The sequence below is a fragment of the Papaver somniferum genome, unplaced genomic scaffold, assembly GCF_003573695.1.
Source record: "Papaver somniferum cultivar HN1 unplaced genomic scaffold, ASM357369v1 unplaced-scaffold_128, whole genome shotgun sequence".
Taxonomy (NCBI): domain Eukaryota; kingdom Viridiplantae; phylum Streptophyta; class Magnoliopsida; order Ranunculales; family Papaveraceae; genus Papaver; species Papaver somniferum.
Genome location: NW_020621936.1, coordinates 3,779,012 through 3,796,458, shown reverse-complemented (window position 1 = coordinate 3,796,458; position 17,447 = coordinate 3,779,012). Strand labels below are relative to the sequence as shown.

Sequence of the window (17,447 nt, the reverse complement as noted above, 5' to 3'; positions counted from 1 at the left end):
GAAGCGATGATGAATATGTTTTCGAAAAACCCCACCAGCTGAGCAATTCGATCCCTGGTATTTCATCATGACCTCTATGCAGAATAACATAATTGGGCGGTTCTCCGTAGATTGAGAGCTTAACGCCTTCAGGACGTCGGTGACACTCATTGTTCCCTGACTGCATGAGAGAGACCCACCTCCACATAGAAGAATAGTTGGGCGGCGGACTCCTTCAGGACGTCGGTGACACTCACCATTCCCTGACTATGTGGAGAGACCGTGTATAGATTAAGGCGATTCTCCGTAGATTGAGAGCACTAACGCCTTCAGGTCGTAAACAACACCGTGACTCCCTGACTATACACCATTCAGAACGGATGTGATGCCTTAACTGGATAATATTCTTCTGCAATAGGTTAATTCTGCCGTGACATCCACTACTGAATTCCCAGAATAATCTATTATTGCTCCTATTCCATGGTCGAATTCACGTCCTGATCCCATTGAATGGCAATAACAACTGATTCGATTCTATGATCGAATCCACGGCTTGATCTCATAGAATGGCAATAAAACAACTGTACTATCTCATTTTTCCGATTTCATGATCGAATCCACTGGTCTCATGAAATGGTAATAGATAGTCTTAATTACTTTGATTCTATGGTCGAATCTACGATCCCATAGCGTGGTAATGCTTGTTTTATTATTCTGAATTCGTAGTCGAATCCACAGTTGATCCTATGAATTAATAATGAACAATTATTCATTTTATTACTCAGTTTCGTGAACTATTCTCCACTGAATTTCATAAATTAGTAATAAATACTCAACAACCGGGCATCTGGACCATCACTGAGTAAGCCCCACAAAAATGGTGTGAGTGTACTCGACAATGATGCACAACTGAGCACCCATATGCACGAACGAGCATCCAAAAATGTGAAACAACGAGGAATCCTTCACAAAACAGGAGAAAATATTAAATAATAGTAAAATAATAAGAGCGCTCAGGGTGGGCCCACCGGCCGGCCGGCCGACCGTGCCCTAGCCATGGTCGGTCCATGCCTCTCCCATTATTTTTCTTATTTTTTTGTTATTTCATGAACTCATGAAAACTCCTTGGTTTTAGCAACTTTCCTTGTTTTTGCAAAACGTGAATTCTCCATAACTTCGTGGATTCACGAAATAATATTATAATATAAGGAAAGATGTACGGGATCGGGCAACCCAGCCGGTCGGCCATGCCCGAGCCGTGGTCGGTCCCACACATCACAATCCTTATCTTTTATAATTACTATTCCCTAATTTCATGAAACTCCTCTGTTTCAACAAAAACTCGTGGATTCTCCATAACTTCAAGGATTCATGAAAAATAATATTATAAAATAGGAAAAGGTGTGCAGGACCGCGCAACCTAGCCGGACGGCCATGCCCTAGCCGTGGTCGGTCCCACAACTCGCAATCCCTAATCTTTCATAATTATTATTTTCCTCAATTCATGAAACTCCTAGGTTTGAGCAAAATTCATGATTTCTTCATATTTTCTCAAATTTTGCTCAAATAATGAAAAACCAAAAGCCAACATGGTCACACGACTGGCTAGCCTCTCACGACAATTTTAAATATTAAAACACTTTTATTTTAATATTTTCAAAAATATTGATGAATTGTGCATACATGCTCATTCCCACGAAAAATCGAGAATTCTCAGTCAAGATGAAACTCTTCTGAAAATTCACGATGTTGCTCGAACGCGCATCAGAAAATACTGAAACTCTCAGTATGGAAACACAGACACCACGGCAACACGTGCATGCCTTCATGACCAACCATAGTCATTCCTAGGGCCTGCACAAAGTCGGTCCCACATGTTTTCATAATTCTGACCTAATTTGCTCAATTGCTCATACTGGGCCCGAACTCTCTCCAACCAACTGGTGAATCCTTCAAATGACAAACAACTGGTCCCGTGATCACCAAGAACCGGTCCCATGCTCTCTTGTCGGCCCCTATCTCTCATCTATAGTTTTTACCATCTAATGCTGAATCCAGCAATATTTCAATAAATGATGAAACCGGCATTTAATCATCGTTCTACCACCAACCCTCAAACTGACTGAGAACCCTAGTGCGTGCTCACTCGAGCACTGGTCACCACATGGACGCTTATCATCCCATGTGGTCGGTCCCTCTTCACTCATGACCAATTTTTAGCAATTCACCAATTGTAAAAGGATTGATCAAAAATTAGGGTTTCGAACAAACACTCCACGAATCACCATTCTGAGCAAGTTCAAACAAAAAATTATGTTGATTCAGCAATCAACATCCAAATTAATAATATTCGGTAATTCACCAATATTTTTGATTAATATTTTATTGGGTCACGACACCATTAAATAATTCATCGAATTGAGCAATACTTGCTCAGTTGATCGAATATTCATCCAACCATCAATATTCAGTAATTCATCAGTAGTTTTTCGAATTGAGCAACACTTGCTCAATTGCACGTCAAATTACCAATATTCAATATTTTGTTGAATTGAGCAACACCTGCTCAGTTGCACGTCAAAATTATCAAATTCGTCGAATTGAGCAATACTTGCTCAGTTGCTCATCAAACTCTTAATATTCAGCAATTCGTCGAGTTGAGCAATACTTTCTCGGTCGCTCTGGTCAGTAATTCATTGACATCTCAGAGAATTACATGTTCAATCCATGAATCGCTAAGCATTCACCACTTATGCTCGATTCAACAAACCTAGACCCATTGCCTAATTAGTCAACAACTGACTAACTAATACACATCTGCCTTGCATACTCCACGATTCGTGAGAAATCAATCACGCCACAAATGGGGGATATCACTTAGGGTTTTGGTTTGGCGGTCTACGGCACGTGGATTCATCCACAATGAGAAATGTGCGTAAGTCGTGTAAACGGTTGAATGAGTTAGCAAAGTAGTGGGTGCACGATCAGTCAAGTCTCCACACGACGTGGAACTGACTTTACCACGATCTCCCACTTTCCCACTCTTTCACTCAAGAAACCGTCACACTTATAGGGATCAGGGGTACATCATTGTTGCAATATAAATAAGTCTAAATCGAGGACATCAGGATATGATCGATTGTCATCTGTCAACAACTCGATAAAACTTATTCACAGAACTCAACTTCAGCAGTTCACCAATATTGCAGAAACCTTCAACACACCCACAATCCTCGATCATCATTGATCCCACACAATTCTCAGCTTCCCTCCTACAGATCAACCCATCTTCCTCTTTGCAACCGAATTGACTCTGGAAAGGCAATTTTCTTGGTTTAGGGCGGAGTCCTACAGATTGATTTACTGAATCTAAGCACCCCCTTTGCAGCGGTGCATATGTGTGAGGTTCAGCAGTTTGCTCGGTCAAGGAGTCTCGACAGCACGCTCGACTCTCCACTTTCCTAGAAAACCAGCAAACCGTTTTTCCCCATCCACAGATTGGCGACCACAGTGGGAGATTAATCTCTCGGTTGCAATCTCACATTCTCGCAAAATGGCTGGTCTTAGGTCTGGGTTAATTACAAATGCAAACGATACTAGCACTAGCAACAACGATAACAATAAAGATATTCCGGAAAACATTCTCGCTTCCAACAACGATGGTGGTGACACTACTCCTCCTCACACCAACAACGAAAATCATCCTCTCTTCAGCCGGCGTCCTGAGGAAGTCAGGGAGAATCCGCCTACCGTAGCTGATCCCATGAAGGTGCAAGAAACCCTTGCCAAAAATCAGACCGACATGGCTGCAACACAGAAGGAGCTGTTCAATTTTCTCAAGACTCTCACTGACAAGATTTCAGAGAAAACTCAAGAGAAAGAAAAGTCCAAAGAAACATCTTCGACTGATGATCCTGAAGCCACTCGGATCCATGTAGTAGACGATGATGAAGTCCACAAGGCTGCAGACAATCCACCAACGAAGGAACCTGCAGGCTTCATCACCCGTGAAGTCCTGGAACGCTTTCTAGAGGATCAATGAAAATACAAGACACCGATTCATCGTCATCAACTTCCATATCCTGCTGCTACGCAGAATATTCCTCTTCCGAAGAGCTACACTTCCCCAACGTCCACACTACAACGGAATAGGGAACGCTCGAGAACACGTCTGTCGATTAATGGAGGCATTAGGAGAGCATGAACATAACAGAATGATCCCAATCTAAAGAGTCTTGCTGAGAATCTGCGATTCCATACTTTCTCAGAACTTCATGAAGCAGCCAAGCAATCAGTAACTACCGCGCATGCTTTACTGGAAAGAGAAAGACCTAGACTGAGAACCTCGTGATACTCAGCGTCTCTTCAACATACAATACAACCTCCAACCTTCCATGAACGTTGTTGCTGAAGCATACTTTTCCAATCTCCCAGGATCCTTCGGAAGCGCAAAGAAAGGATAACCAATCCTGAAATGCACAAACCTCAACCCTGCATCAACAAACAAGGAAATGATCAGAAAGACTCAAACTTCTCTCTTGTCATTGAAGAAGTGATCGAATTACTAAAAGTCTGGATTCAAGATGGTGCAACCAAATTGACATTCATCAGGAGACAACCAACTGAAGAAGAAATGAATAATCCCAGGGGAAAGACATGTTCAAAGCACCAAATTACATTGTGTCAGACGTCCGTCCATCTCGAAAATACTCCTTGAACCTTCATCCACAAACAAGGAGATGAACAACTGGGGACTGCTTACCAGTCCATCTCAGAGGAAATGAATTCAAAATAATATTGATCGATATTGACACCGTCATCAACATCGTTCCACTGAAAACCCTGAGAGCCGCTGGCAAACTTTGACGAGGTTGAAGCAAGAACCTGCGAAAGATGCATAGACATTCATCAAGAGGTTCCACACTCAGGAAAGTCTCATTCCTTCCATGTTTATGCCATTTATTTCCTCACATGTTATCCTAGCATGGGGACTCAATTCTGTTAGCAACTCTGCAATACGTCATGAATTGTAGCTTCACCGCATTAGTATTTCACCAAGTGGTTGAATCTGACACCGCTTCGAATCGAGCATCTCACGGAGACATTCACTACTGAGAGATGACGGAAGCATCGAAAAGAACACTTTGGGCATTTCTCCACAGACTTGTAGGAATGTCCACGCGTATCAGAAATCTCTGATGTCTTCACAAGTGTTGAATCCCGCTATCGCAGCGGAATGCAGAATCAACAGAATATACACGGGCCGAGACGATCAAGCCTAAGACATTGGACACTTCAGCGCTCAAGCATCTAAGAAGCCTTCGAATTGTACTCCCAATCAAAGAGTACACCTTCGATAATAACGCCTCTAACTTCAGCACAGTATCTCAACGTGACACACTGGTTCGACATGATCAAAGTATAAGTGAATTACAATCGATAAGCCTTCACTATCCCATGATAATACTTCTGAAGAAGATGCAACATCATTCATCAATGGATGCTACAAACTCCGCTAAGTGAATGAGGGATGCACTGGAGACTTGATTTTATTAGAAATATCAATTCAATATATTTCAATAAATGTTATCCACATAACAAGTCATTGCAACCTAATTCCATGAAACATCGTCAAACGGAGCCTCTCTACATCACATGCCCCTGCACGACCGGGAACTTCCTCTCTTCACCAATCATATCCAGAATGAAGACTGTTGCTGCTATCTACCGCGCAACAACATCGATTCCATGACGAAGACACTTCATAGTAAAGTCATATCAGGAGAATTTGGGTTGAAATCCTAATACACCTCATCTTAGGAATGCTCAACTCACCAATTAGTTTGTGCATGTAAATGCTCACCGGATGGAAGAGCAAAGACTATCATCTTCGGTCTTTGTATCAATTCAAATCATAGTATCAACATCAACATGTGTAAGAACTCTATTTATGGTCTCAGAATCAACAAGAATTTATGGAGAAAATTCAATTGTGGTCTCATCAGCCTCAGACACAACATCCGGCTTCATCAACTATCCATTCTCTGAAGCGTTAATCTATGGATCGTACTTCTTCAAGCTCTAATGATTCATATCAAGATGTTTATACCTGAAAATATGGTAACATGAACGTCTTCCCAAAGCTTACACGACAGACGGGAATAAACCAAAGTCTTCTACAAGATGTTCTCATCGCCTCCACAAAAGAGATACAACACATTTCAGGCCATGGGTTTACAAAAACGTACCAGTGGGTGAGTAATGGGACGATGCTTCCTGAACGAAAGATGTTTGCATATGTCTCTTATATAACATACCAAAAGGGCGCATCAATCGTACATACGAGCTGAAATATATGGCCTTTACCGTCAGGTCTACAAAATCTGAAAATTTTGTACGGGATTACAAATTACAAATGTGCACGCTTCGTTGGCTGACCTCTGCAACTCCAAATTGAGTGATTATTTGCTCATGTGATGACTCAGCCTCTTAGCTTAAAAATTTGGGGTTAATCATCGAATTCTGACGCCGGATGAGGTTCCTACATCTTCCAGAGCATACAACATGCAAGCAGCAATTCTCAGACGGGATTCATAACTTCCACAGTCGATCGGTGTTCACCAGGTCTTTCCGCTAAGTCCTTCATCAAGGTACCTCCAACTTCGACCACCTAGGTCTTTAAATCAGTTTTTCTACCTGAGTCCTCTATCTAGGTCTCGCCAGAAGAAGGGAAAACGAAAAGGAGAGATTTGACAAAATACTAGGGATTGACGGTTCACTGATCATGCCGATTAGTTTCACAGTCCAAAACCCGTGGCAGCAGAATCTCATGTGCTGATCATTCATCATAAAAGTAATTCTACCACCGGTACATGCAACCATGGTCATTACATCACCCTCTCTTGGGAGCAACCTCAGTTATGGTCCCGTGACCAGGGTTTCAGAAGCGATGTTTCTACGACTGAGAGAAACAAGATGGCACTACAAGCACCATGTATCAATCAAGGTTTCCTGATCTCAAATGAACCAATGACATTATAATCCTTCACCAACCGTTCAAGACACAAGCGAATGGTCCAAAGACACAATATGAGTGTTTTGCGACAAATCCGTCTGAAGTAATTTTACACTGCCCTGTACAAAGCGACGAGCTGGGAGCAATCGGTGAAGAATATAGGGATGGGTCATATACCGTTCTCTTTGTAGGTATGTCCTCTACAACATATCCAAAATTCACAGCAATTGTAGAAACGAGCAAAGAGATGTGGCCAAAACATTGGACTACATGCCAGCTGAAAAATTTCTGGAAGTCTCCTGGAAGTTTATTGTTTCGCCTTTTTCATGCCCTAAACATGCTCAAAACTCAAAAATCTTCTTACACAAAGCTTGGAATTTTTCTGGGCTTGAAGATACATATGCAGATCGCGAAAATCCGACTTCGAACGAAGATTCTACGGTGTTTTGGTTAAAAGGCTGAAGTCTGAAATTTTCTGGTGACGTATTTCAGCAAAATTACTCGTATGCTCACATGGATTCTCATTCATTCATTAACAAATCAGCAATTTCATACTCTATGAAGAGATTACAGGAGATATGCTTACTAGGGGAGTCTCTAAATCATTTGAAGGCTCGGCAATGCCGGAATCTCCATTGGCAACGCCGCTATCTCCATTCGGTTCTGGATTTCGGGAATTCTCCATATTCCCATAGACCAAAGAAGAGCACGCTTCATCAATGTGGTTCTTATCTACAATAATTTCTTCCTGAATTCATCAACAACAATTAGTATTATTTCATTCAAGGAGATGCCACAATCACCTGCACGTAAGAGATACTTACATCGATTTCTTCATCAGATTCCTAAATTGTTTGGCCGGGAACAAGTTGAAGACCGTAAATCGATGGAGCAAAAGTGTGAAAAGAAATAAAAAACCTTGGTCTCGTGATCCTAATTGCACGGTCAAAGTCATGACACAAGGAGCGGTAACAACTCACCAAAGAAACGGCTGGGGACTGCACGTCATTTACTAACCTCCTGTAGTCCTTACTTCTGGGTTCTCCGCTCCCATAGACGTTCTTCCTCCGTGGAGTCTACATTGATCCAGGATCTCACTATACGATCATCCTGGGGTAAAGCTAATGAAATAACCAGAAGTACAACTCAGTATGAAGGATCTCTCACCATCACTCAGAGGTCCCAGGGGTACCATTTCTTAAAGTTTCATCCATAGAGATGTCATCTTTGGAAACACCATCTTTGGAAGTATCATCCTGGGAACCAGTCATTCTTGCAAAGTGGCTATTTCAGCACATCGTTCATACAAAGCGCAGGATTCGACAAAACAATGAATCAGGGAATAAAAGTGCTCACAAACACGCAATAAAAATGGTAATCCTCAACTCTTACCCATTTACGGTTTCACGAACTTAGTGATAATAACGTAAAAACCTCAAAAAACTTGCTCGCTTCTTCAAACTTTCCAAGACAAGCAAAGTTCATTATTTAAAGTCAACACCTGACTTTTCATGAAACTATAAATAATTCACATAACCTTTCATGTGAACATTCGCTGATTTTCTACATGTGTGCATACACTATAAAATCGCCAAACTCATACATACATTATGTCATCACGTATACAATTATTTGCTTTCAACAATTGCTCAAAAATCATAAATTGATTTTCATAAAACCGTGAACAACCCACGTAAAATTTTTACTGAGTGAACATCCACTGGTTTTCCGAAAATTGGACAGACGTCCATTCTACAATTGCGAAAACTCACATACATATATTATTTCACCGTGAATAATTGTCTACTTTCAATAGTTGTTCAAAATCAAAACATTGATTTTACAAAAATATATAACGTGAAACTCACGTAACTTTGAAAATATGTATTTTCTTGGTCCCTCTCGTGAGCATCCGTCTTTGAAACGAGAGTATATTTTCAAAAATAAAATTTTCCATGAAAGCTCATAGACAAAATTTTATTACTAACAGACGCACGTCTATTAAAAAAAACAACTTTTCTCTCGTACGAGCATCCACCTTTGAAATGAGGGTTTATACACTTTGTGAAATCTCACATATTTAAAAAATAAAATTTTAGTTTTCATGAAAGCTCATAGACAAAATTTTATATCATTAGACTAAGGTCTATTTGGTTTGTTTCTTAAACTAACGAACGAACGCTTGTTCTTAAAACAAGGATTTCCTTTTTGGGGTCGAGCCCGTAAACGCTAAACTGACCAAAACTGAACGTCCGACCGACCAAATCAAATCAACAGTGCCTCATCTCTCCGTGCTCATGGGATGACAATCTATGTAGCGGACTGGTGAATTTTTCCTTCTAACGGGCTAGATTTCAACCCGTCCAGCAAGGCCAAATCCCAGTCACGCCACTCAGAAAAATAAAAATAAATAAAATGCAAATGAGGAAGACAAATAATTCACACTAACTCTAGATTTTTGATAAATATAGTTCAATTAAGTTCCAAATTTCAAGTATGAACAAAGAAGTTCAACTAAGGTTACCAAACTAAAAATTCCGTCATATTGAATACTGAATAATAGTACAAAGGATTCAAATTCTAGAAACACAATACTTAAAATACGAGAGTGAGCGTGCATGAAGACATTTACAAATTTTCTCACCAACTAGAGAAAATGAATTAGAATACTTCCAAGAAATCACCAGCACATACAGTTGAGGGAGTAGAGGTTTTGGCTTGATGCAAAAAAAAAAAGAGTAGGTAAGGTCATTCAAAAGAAAGTAAGAAAAATGATAAGGGAACAATCATTTCATGTCATGACTGAAATGTGCACTTCTTTATTTCAAAAATCAAACATAACCAAATTAATTAAACCACATGGTTTTAAACATATGTATATACAGTACTCCCATAAAAGTTCCAACAAAGTCTGATATACATGGAAACATCTTGAGTTCATTGTATGGGACATTTTAAGTACCCAGTTCATAAGAAAAAATAAAAAAAGAGTATAATGCATTAAATCAATACGTGATTCGCATGGGAGTTGCAAATTTGGGAAACGCAAGGCAGAAAACTAAAGAGAGTAACGTGTGAAAGAAACTAGACAGCTATGTTAGACAACAAGAAATTCCCAGCAGAAAGATATATATACATTAAGAACTGCATGTATCCAGATATGATGATAAAAAGGTTTTAGATGCAGTCTAATAAAAACATCCAAAACCAGAGCTTACATACCAGACCATAGCTGATGTATTTACACAACAAAAATAAGTAAAGCATAAGTTAAATACCGATACTTAACTATCCAGATACCCCTGTGATATACGATATCATAAGCTTACAAAATACTAACTTTCAAGTGCTAACAGCTTTCCGTAAGCTCTGCCCGGCTTACTGCTGCAACTTCTCTTCGTACTCTGAGGGGAGGAAAAACAAAACAAAACAGGGTGAGCGAATGCCCAGTAGAGGGTATAACAACAAAACGTAGTGCAAGTTCAAACATGAATAAATAGACAAGAGAAACGGCTAATTCAAAATGCAGAAATGTAAGTCTTTCGCAAACATAACTCATAAAAATATTCAGAGCCGCAAATAATTTACTCTACTATTTTCATGGCCAGTGCCACCGTCAGGATAGTTCTGGTTACCAGCCATTGTTGCCGCAACGATCTTCCGAGTTGTCACCGAGGTGGTGGGGTGCCACTTAGGCCCGACGTTCCTAAAGTAGAGTTCTCTAGTTTACGAATCCAATTACCACAAAGGAAATATCACAACCAAGTTTCTGAAGAACCTCATTAATCCAAAACTGAAAAACTTACTTACAAGTATTGTCAATATTCACGAAATTAGTAAACAAGTTCTTCTGAATCACAAAAACTCAACACGAGAACGAAACTAACTTACCGGAGAGTACAATAATCCATTTACATTGGCAAGAAAATAAATTAGCAGAAATGGTAGGTAATCCAAAATGCCACACAATACTCAAAGCAAGGAGTAAAAGGAACTTCATAAATATAACAACATACATATTTTAGGTTGGAGTAAAAAAATAGATCTGTTAAGTTTCCGATCAAGTCCTAATTGCCGAGAGAGGGAGAGTTATCAGTGAAATGGCATGGGAAAAATACTCAAGTGGGTGTAAGTAAATTAAAGAGAAATTCCGCAAAGATCTGAAACTAACTTGTTGATCAGCAAATTTTAAAACCAAATACCCAACCAGTTAAAGTTCATTTGTATTAGAACAACGAAATCTTAAAGTGAGATTTAGTGTATGTAGTGTCCAAAATAAATAACAAAGAAGGAGGCTAAAACTGAAAGTGGCTTTTTGATTTCAAAACATTTCTACTGACCAAAAATCAAATTCAAGGTTTAAAGCAAGAAACCAAAATTAAGTAAGGAGCATAAACTAAACGGTAAAGCTACGGGTCTATTTTATAAGGCCGTACATTTCCTTCAAGTCGAAGAACAACATGGATTTTAAAATCTCAAGTTAGCAATACAGGAATAATCAATGGCTTAGAACTTGAAGTTTCAAGGTGGGAATAAAAAACAATCCAATAAATGAGTTTCAATTTCTCGTCCATCGGTGGAGTTTAAATGCGAAGTCCATTGAATCATTTTAGCAAACTGAAACAGGGCAAATATAAAAATTCAGTATAAGGCTCAACTTATGAAGAAAACTAGTACTTGCATGGCTACAAATCATTTCTTATTTCCCAAAAGAAAACCTCATCTAAAACATTCAAACCGTACACAGTTCAGTAAGCAAGGGTTATCATGGAAAAAGGGTGGGATATAAAAGCAATAACGTTCAGTCATTTTAAGAGAGCAATGAATTCACAAACTACAAAATCTGTAGCCTGAAATTGAGCAAAATTTTGTTAGAAAATACCCAATCCTACTCCCTCGGCAGATTATTAAATACCCATTTAGTAAATTTCATAAATCATGCAAAACATCATATGACGAGGTCAACCAAAATCAGTTTGATTAGTATAATTAAAACAAGAAATTTAAGGCAAAGAAAAACCCCCTACGAAAAATATACGTGTCGTTACACTCTATCACACTATCAGAGTCCTCACCCGAACATTTGCTCGTCCATGACACCATTTGGGCAAATTGAGGATTCTGAAAACACCTTTGTAGACTGAGTTCAACCACTGATCTCATCGACTGATAATCACCATTTAATGCTTACTACGGAACATGACTATCCCTCACTAAGCAGGGGACTTAATGTTCATGGTGGATTTTCAACAAATGGCAAAACCGTAAAATCATGAGGCATGTTTTCGACACGGCTTTCAGGCATGCAACGATTCATATTTTACGAAGCCATGATGAATATGTTTTCGAAAAACTCCACCAGCTGAGCAATTCGATCCCTGGCATTTCATCATGACCTCTATGCAGAATAACATAATTGGGCGGTTCTCCGTAGATTGAGAGCTTAACTCCTTCAGGACGTCGGTGACACTCACTGTTCCCTGACTGCATGAGAGAGACTCACCTCCACATAGAAGAATAGTTGGGCGGCGGACGCCTTCAGGACGTCGGTGACACTCACCGTTCCCTGACTATGTGGAGAGACCGTATATAGATTCAGGCGGTTCTCCGTAGATTTAGAGCACTAACGCCTTCAGGTCGTAAACAACACCATGACTCCCTGACTATACACCATTCAGAACGGATGTGACGGCTTAACTGGATAATATTCTTTCTGCAATAGGTTAATTCTGCCGTGACATTCACTACTGAATTCCCAGAATAATCTATTATTGCTCCTATTCCATGGTCGAGTCCACGGCCTGATCCCATGGAATGGCAATGATAATTGCTTCGATTCTATGATCGAATCCACGGCTTGATCTCATAGAATGGCAATAAAACAACTGTACTATCTCATTATTCCGATTTCATGATCGAATCCACTGGTCTCATGAAATGGTAATAGATAGTCTTAATTACTCTGATTCTATGGTCGAATCTACGATCCCATAGGGTGGTAATGCTTGTTTTATTATTCTGAATTCGTAGTCGAATCCACAGCTGGTCCTATGAATTAATAATGAACAACTATTCATTTTATTACTCAGTTTCATGAACTATTCTCCACCTAATTTCATAAATTAGTAATAAATACTAAACAACCGGGCATCTGGACCATCACTGAGTAAGCCCCACAAAAATGATGGGAGTGTACTCGACAATGATGCACAACTGAGCACCCAGATGCACGAACGAGCATCCAAAAATGTGAAACAACGAGGAATCCTTCACAAAATAGGAGAAAACATTAAATAATAATAAAATAATAAGAACGCTCAGGGTGGGCCCACCGTCGGCCGGCCGACCGTGCCCTAGCCATGGTCGGTCCATGACTCTCCCATTATTTTTCTTATTTTTTTGTTATTTCATGAACTCATGAAAACTCCTTGGTTTTAGCAACTTTCCTTGTTTTTGCAAAATGTGAATTCTCCAAAACTTCGTGGATTCACGAAATAATATTATAAAATAAGGAAAGATGTGCGGGATCGGGCAACCCAACCGGCCGGCCATGCCCGAACCGTGATCGGTCCCATACCTCACAATCCTTAGCTTTTATAATTATTATTCCCTAATTTCATGAAACTCCTCCGTTTCAACAAAACCTCGTGGATTCTCCATAACTTCAAGGATTCTCCATAACTTCAAGGATTCATGAAAAATAATATTATAAAATAGGGAATGGTATGCGGGACCTGACAACCTAGCCGGACGGCCATGCCCTAGCCGTGGTCGGTTCCACAACTCGCAATCCCTAATCTTTCATAATTATTATTTTCCTCAATTCATGAAACTTCTGGGTTTGAGCAAAATTCATGATTTCTTCATATTTTCTCAAATTTTGCTCAAATCATGAAAAACCAAAAGCCAACATGGTCATACGACTGGCTATCCTCTCACGGTAATTTTAAATATTAAAACACTTTTATTTTACTATTTTCAAAATATTGATGAATTGAGCATACATGCTCATTCCAACAAAAAATCGAGAATTCCCAGTCAAGATGAAACTCTTCTGAAAATTCACGATGTTGCTCGAACGCGCATCAGAAAATACTGAAACTCTCAGTATGGAAACACGGATACCACGGAAACACGTGCATGCCTTCATGACCGACCAAAGTCATTCCTAGGGCCTGCACAAAGCCGGTCCCACATGTTTTCATAATTCTGACCTAATTTGCTTAATTGCTCATATTGGGCCCGAACTCTCTCCAACCAACTGGGGAATCCTTCAAATGACCAACAACTGGTCCCATGATCACCAAGAACCGGTCCCATGCTCCCTTGGTCGGCCCCTATCTCCCATCTCTAGTTTTTACCATCTAATGCTGAATCCAACAGTATTTCAATAAATGATGAAACCGACATTTAATCATCGTTCTTCCACCAACCCTCAAACTGACTGAGAACCCTGGTGTGTGCTCACTCGAGCACTGGGAACCACATGGACGCTCATCATCCCATGTGGTCGGTCCCTCTTCATTCATTACCAATTTTCAGCAATTCACCAATTGTTGAAGGATTGATCAAAAATTAGGGTTTCGAACAAACGCTCCACGAATCACCATTCTGAGCATGTTCAAACACAAAATTATGTTGATTCAGCAATAAACATCCAAATTAATAATATTCACCAATATTTTTGATTAATATTTTATTGGGTCACGGCACCATTAAATAATTCATCGAATTGAGCAATACTTGCTCAGTATTGATCCAACCATCAATATTCAGTAATTCATCAGTAGTTTGTCGAATTGAGCAACACTTGCTCAATTGCACGTCAAATTACCAATATTCAGTATTTTGTTGAATTGAGCAACACCTGCTCAGTTGCACGTCAAAATTATCAATTCGTCGAATTGAGCAATACTTGCTCAGTTAATCATCAAACTCTTAATATTCAACAATTTTTCGAGTTGAGCAATACTTGCTCGATCGCTCTGGTCAGTAATTCATTGACATCTCAGAGAATTACATGTTTAATCCATGAATCGCTGAGCATTCACCACTTATGCTCGATCCAACAAACCTAGACCCATTGTCTAATTAGTCAACAACTGACCAACTAATACACATCTGCCTTGCAGACTCCACGATTCGTGAGAAATCAATCACGTCACAAATGGGGGATATCACTTAGGGTTTTGGTCTGGCGGTCTACGACACGTGGATTCATCCACAACGAGAAATGTGCGTAAGTTAATCGCAGTCGTATGCATCAAAAATAATTTCACTTTCTTACTTAACTAAAATAAATAAAGTATGTGATAAGAAAGAGTTCGTTTCCACAGAGAGGCAATTGTTGTTTTGCAATTTTCAGATTCTTAAGTAACCAAGGGGGGATTTTTGTTTATCAATGCAATAAAAATAATTGGAGGCAAAGTTAATAATTGGAATAATTAATGGAAGAAGATATTGGTCAAGGGATAGTATCATTCACAAATATGTATTTTCATCAATGACTAGAATTGAAATTTTAATCTCTCATTTACAAAAAGTCCTAGGATACCTTGATCGCAAGTATATCCCGTTAATTCCCTGATTTTATCACAACCACATTAAAAGATGTATATATGAATTCTTCCTAGAAAGCAACCTAAAGTGTAAAAGCATAATTAAGTTTAACTCCCTAAAAGCACTAAGTTCTATGGAATAAGACTAATCAAGGCAATCAAACGTGTAAAAGCACTAATTCGATATAACCAAGGTTATGATTCATATGTGACTAGTAGGATATATCACTACAAGTACTACTCACATTTATGCTACTTGTAATCAGGAATTTATCACTTTTTCGTATAATAAAACCTAATCTAGCAATAGATATGAAGACCAATCTAATTGATTCCAGACTCAATCAAACTAGCACTCAAATCATGCAACAATATTAACAATGAATCAAAAAAAATAAAGTATTGAGACAAAACTAATTCATTGAATTAAATAACATGTTGGATATCAACTTTATCCCATAACTAATAATATGTGTTTAGCAACTCATAGCTTTTGAGTTCATCATAATCATGATCAAAAATAAATTGAAGAAGATGAAAAATAAACGAAAGCAAACCCTAGTCTCCGCTATCCTCCAAACTTCCAAGCAGAAAAATACGTGATTCCCCAAAAAAGTAGAAACTTTCTCCTTTTGTAGCTTTTCATCTTTCCAAAACTAGGTCTTCAAAGCCCAATACAAAGATGTCCACCAAGCCCATATGTGAAAACACCCATGTAGAAAATATGTCCCAAAGGCGGTCGCCGAAAACTGGTAAGATGGCCGAAAGAGCGTCCGGAAAAGTGTCTCAGGTGACCGGCAAAGTCCACCCGGTCACCGAGTCAACTCGGTCAAGCTCAGTGAGTCACACCGAGTCAACCAGGTTAAGTGAGTCAGAGAGTTAGACAATGAGTCAACAGAGATCTTTAGGCTGAATAGCTTAGGCCTGAGCCATTTGCGCAGGCCAAAGTTGTGTCGCACCATCATTGCACTTCACCAGTTCATATCCAGCCATGATGGCTTATCATTCTTCACAGCTGCAGTTTCAGCTCTTCCACTGCCAAAGTCATTCATTCATCATCAGTTGTAAACCACAGTCCCGTTTTCATCGACTCGAGCTCAATTTCCTTCGCCAATTCTTCCATCCATTTCTATTTCCACCAGGAGTCAGCCTTTAGTAACACAACAACTTACTTCCCTGCAACCGCAGACAACTCCATCTCAGTTCTTTGCCAATAAAACATCCTCAGCATCTCTAATTGCACAACTGCACCATTTGTAGTTGTAGATGGGGAAAAACGATTTGCTGGTTTTTAAGGAATTGAGGAGACGACCGTACGGAGGAGACTCCTCTAACCGAGCGAAATGTTAAACCTCACACAGATGCACCGCTGCAAAGGGGGTGCTTTAGATTCGAGAGATCAATCTGTAGTACTCCGGCCTAAATCAAGACAATGACCGTTCCAGAGTAAATTCGGTCACAAGAGAGGATGGGTTGATCTGTAGGAGGGAAGCTGAGAAATGTGTGGAATCAATGGTAATCGAAGATTGTGGGTGTGTGAATTCTGAATACGATAAGCTCTGAGTGACTGAAATTGCTCAATTGATGAGTTGATGATCTCGTGTTGTCAGTTTGACGTGAGATTGATGATAATGATGATGATTTAATCATGATTCAGAGACTTATTTATATTGCTGGAATTGTAGACACCGTGATTCCATGAAGTGTGACAGTTGATGGAATCAAGGAGTGGGGAAGTGGAGATCGTGTTTGAAACCAGTTGCTCAACGTGTGGAGACTTGGTCGATTTTCCACCCACTACCTCGTGAATTCCTTCAACGGATTGCACGACTTGCTCACATTCCATCGTGTGTTTGAACACACGTGTCGTAGACCGACAGACCAAAACCCTAAGT

General features: G+C 39.6%; 1 long non-coding RNA gene across 1 annotated transcript in view; it reads left to right on the top strand.

Annotated features, from left to right (window-relative positions):
• Nucleotides 1–17,447, top strand: part of LOC113332126 — a 37,684-nt gene that overhangs the window by 1,725 nt on the left and 18,512 nt on the right. The gene's annotated exons all lie outside the window — the stretch shown is intronic.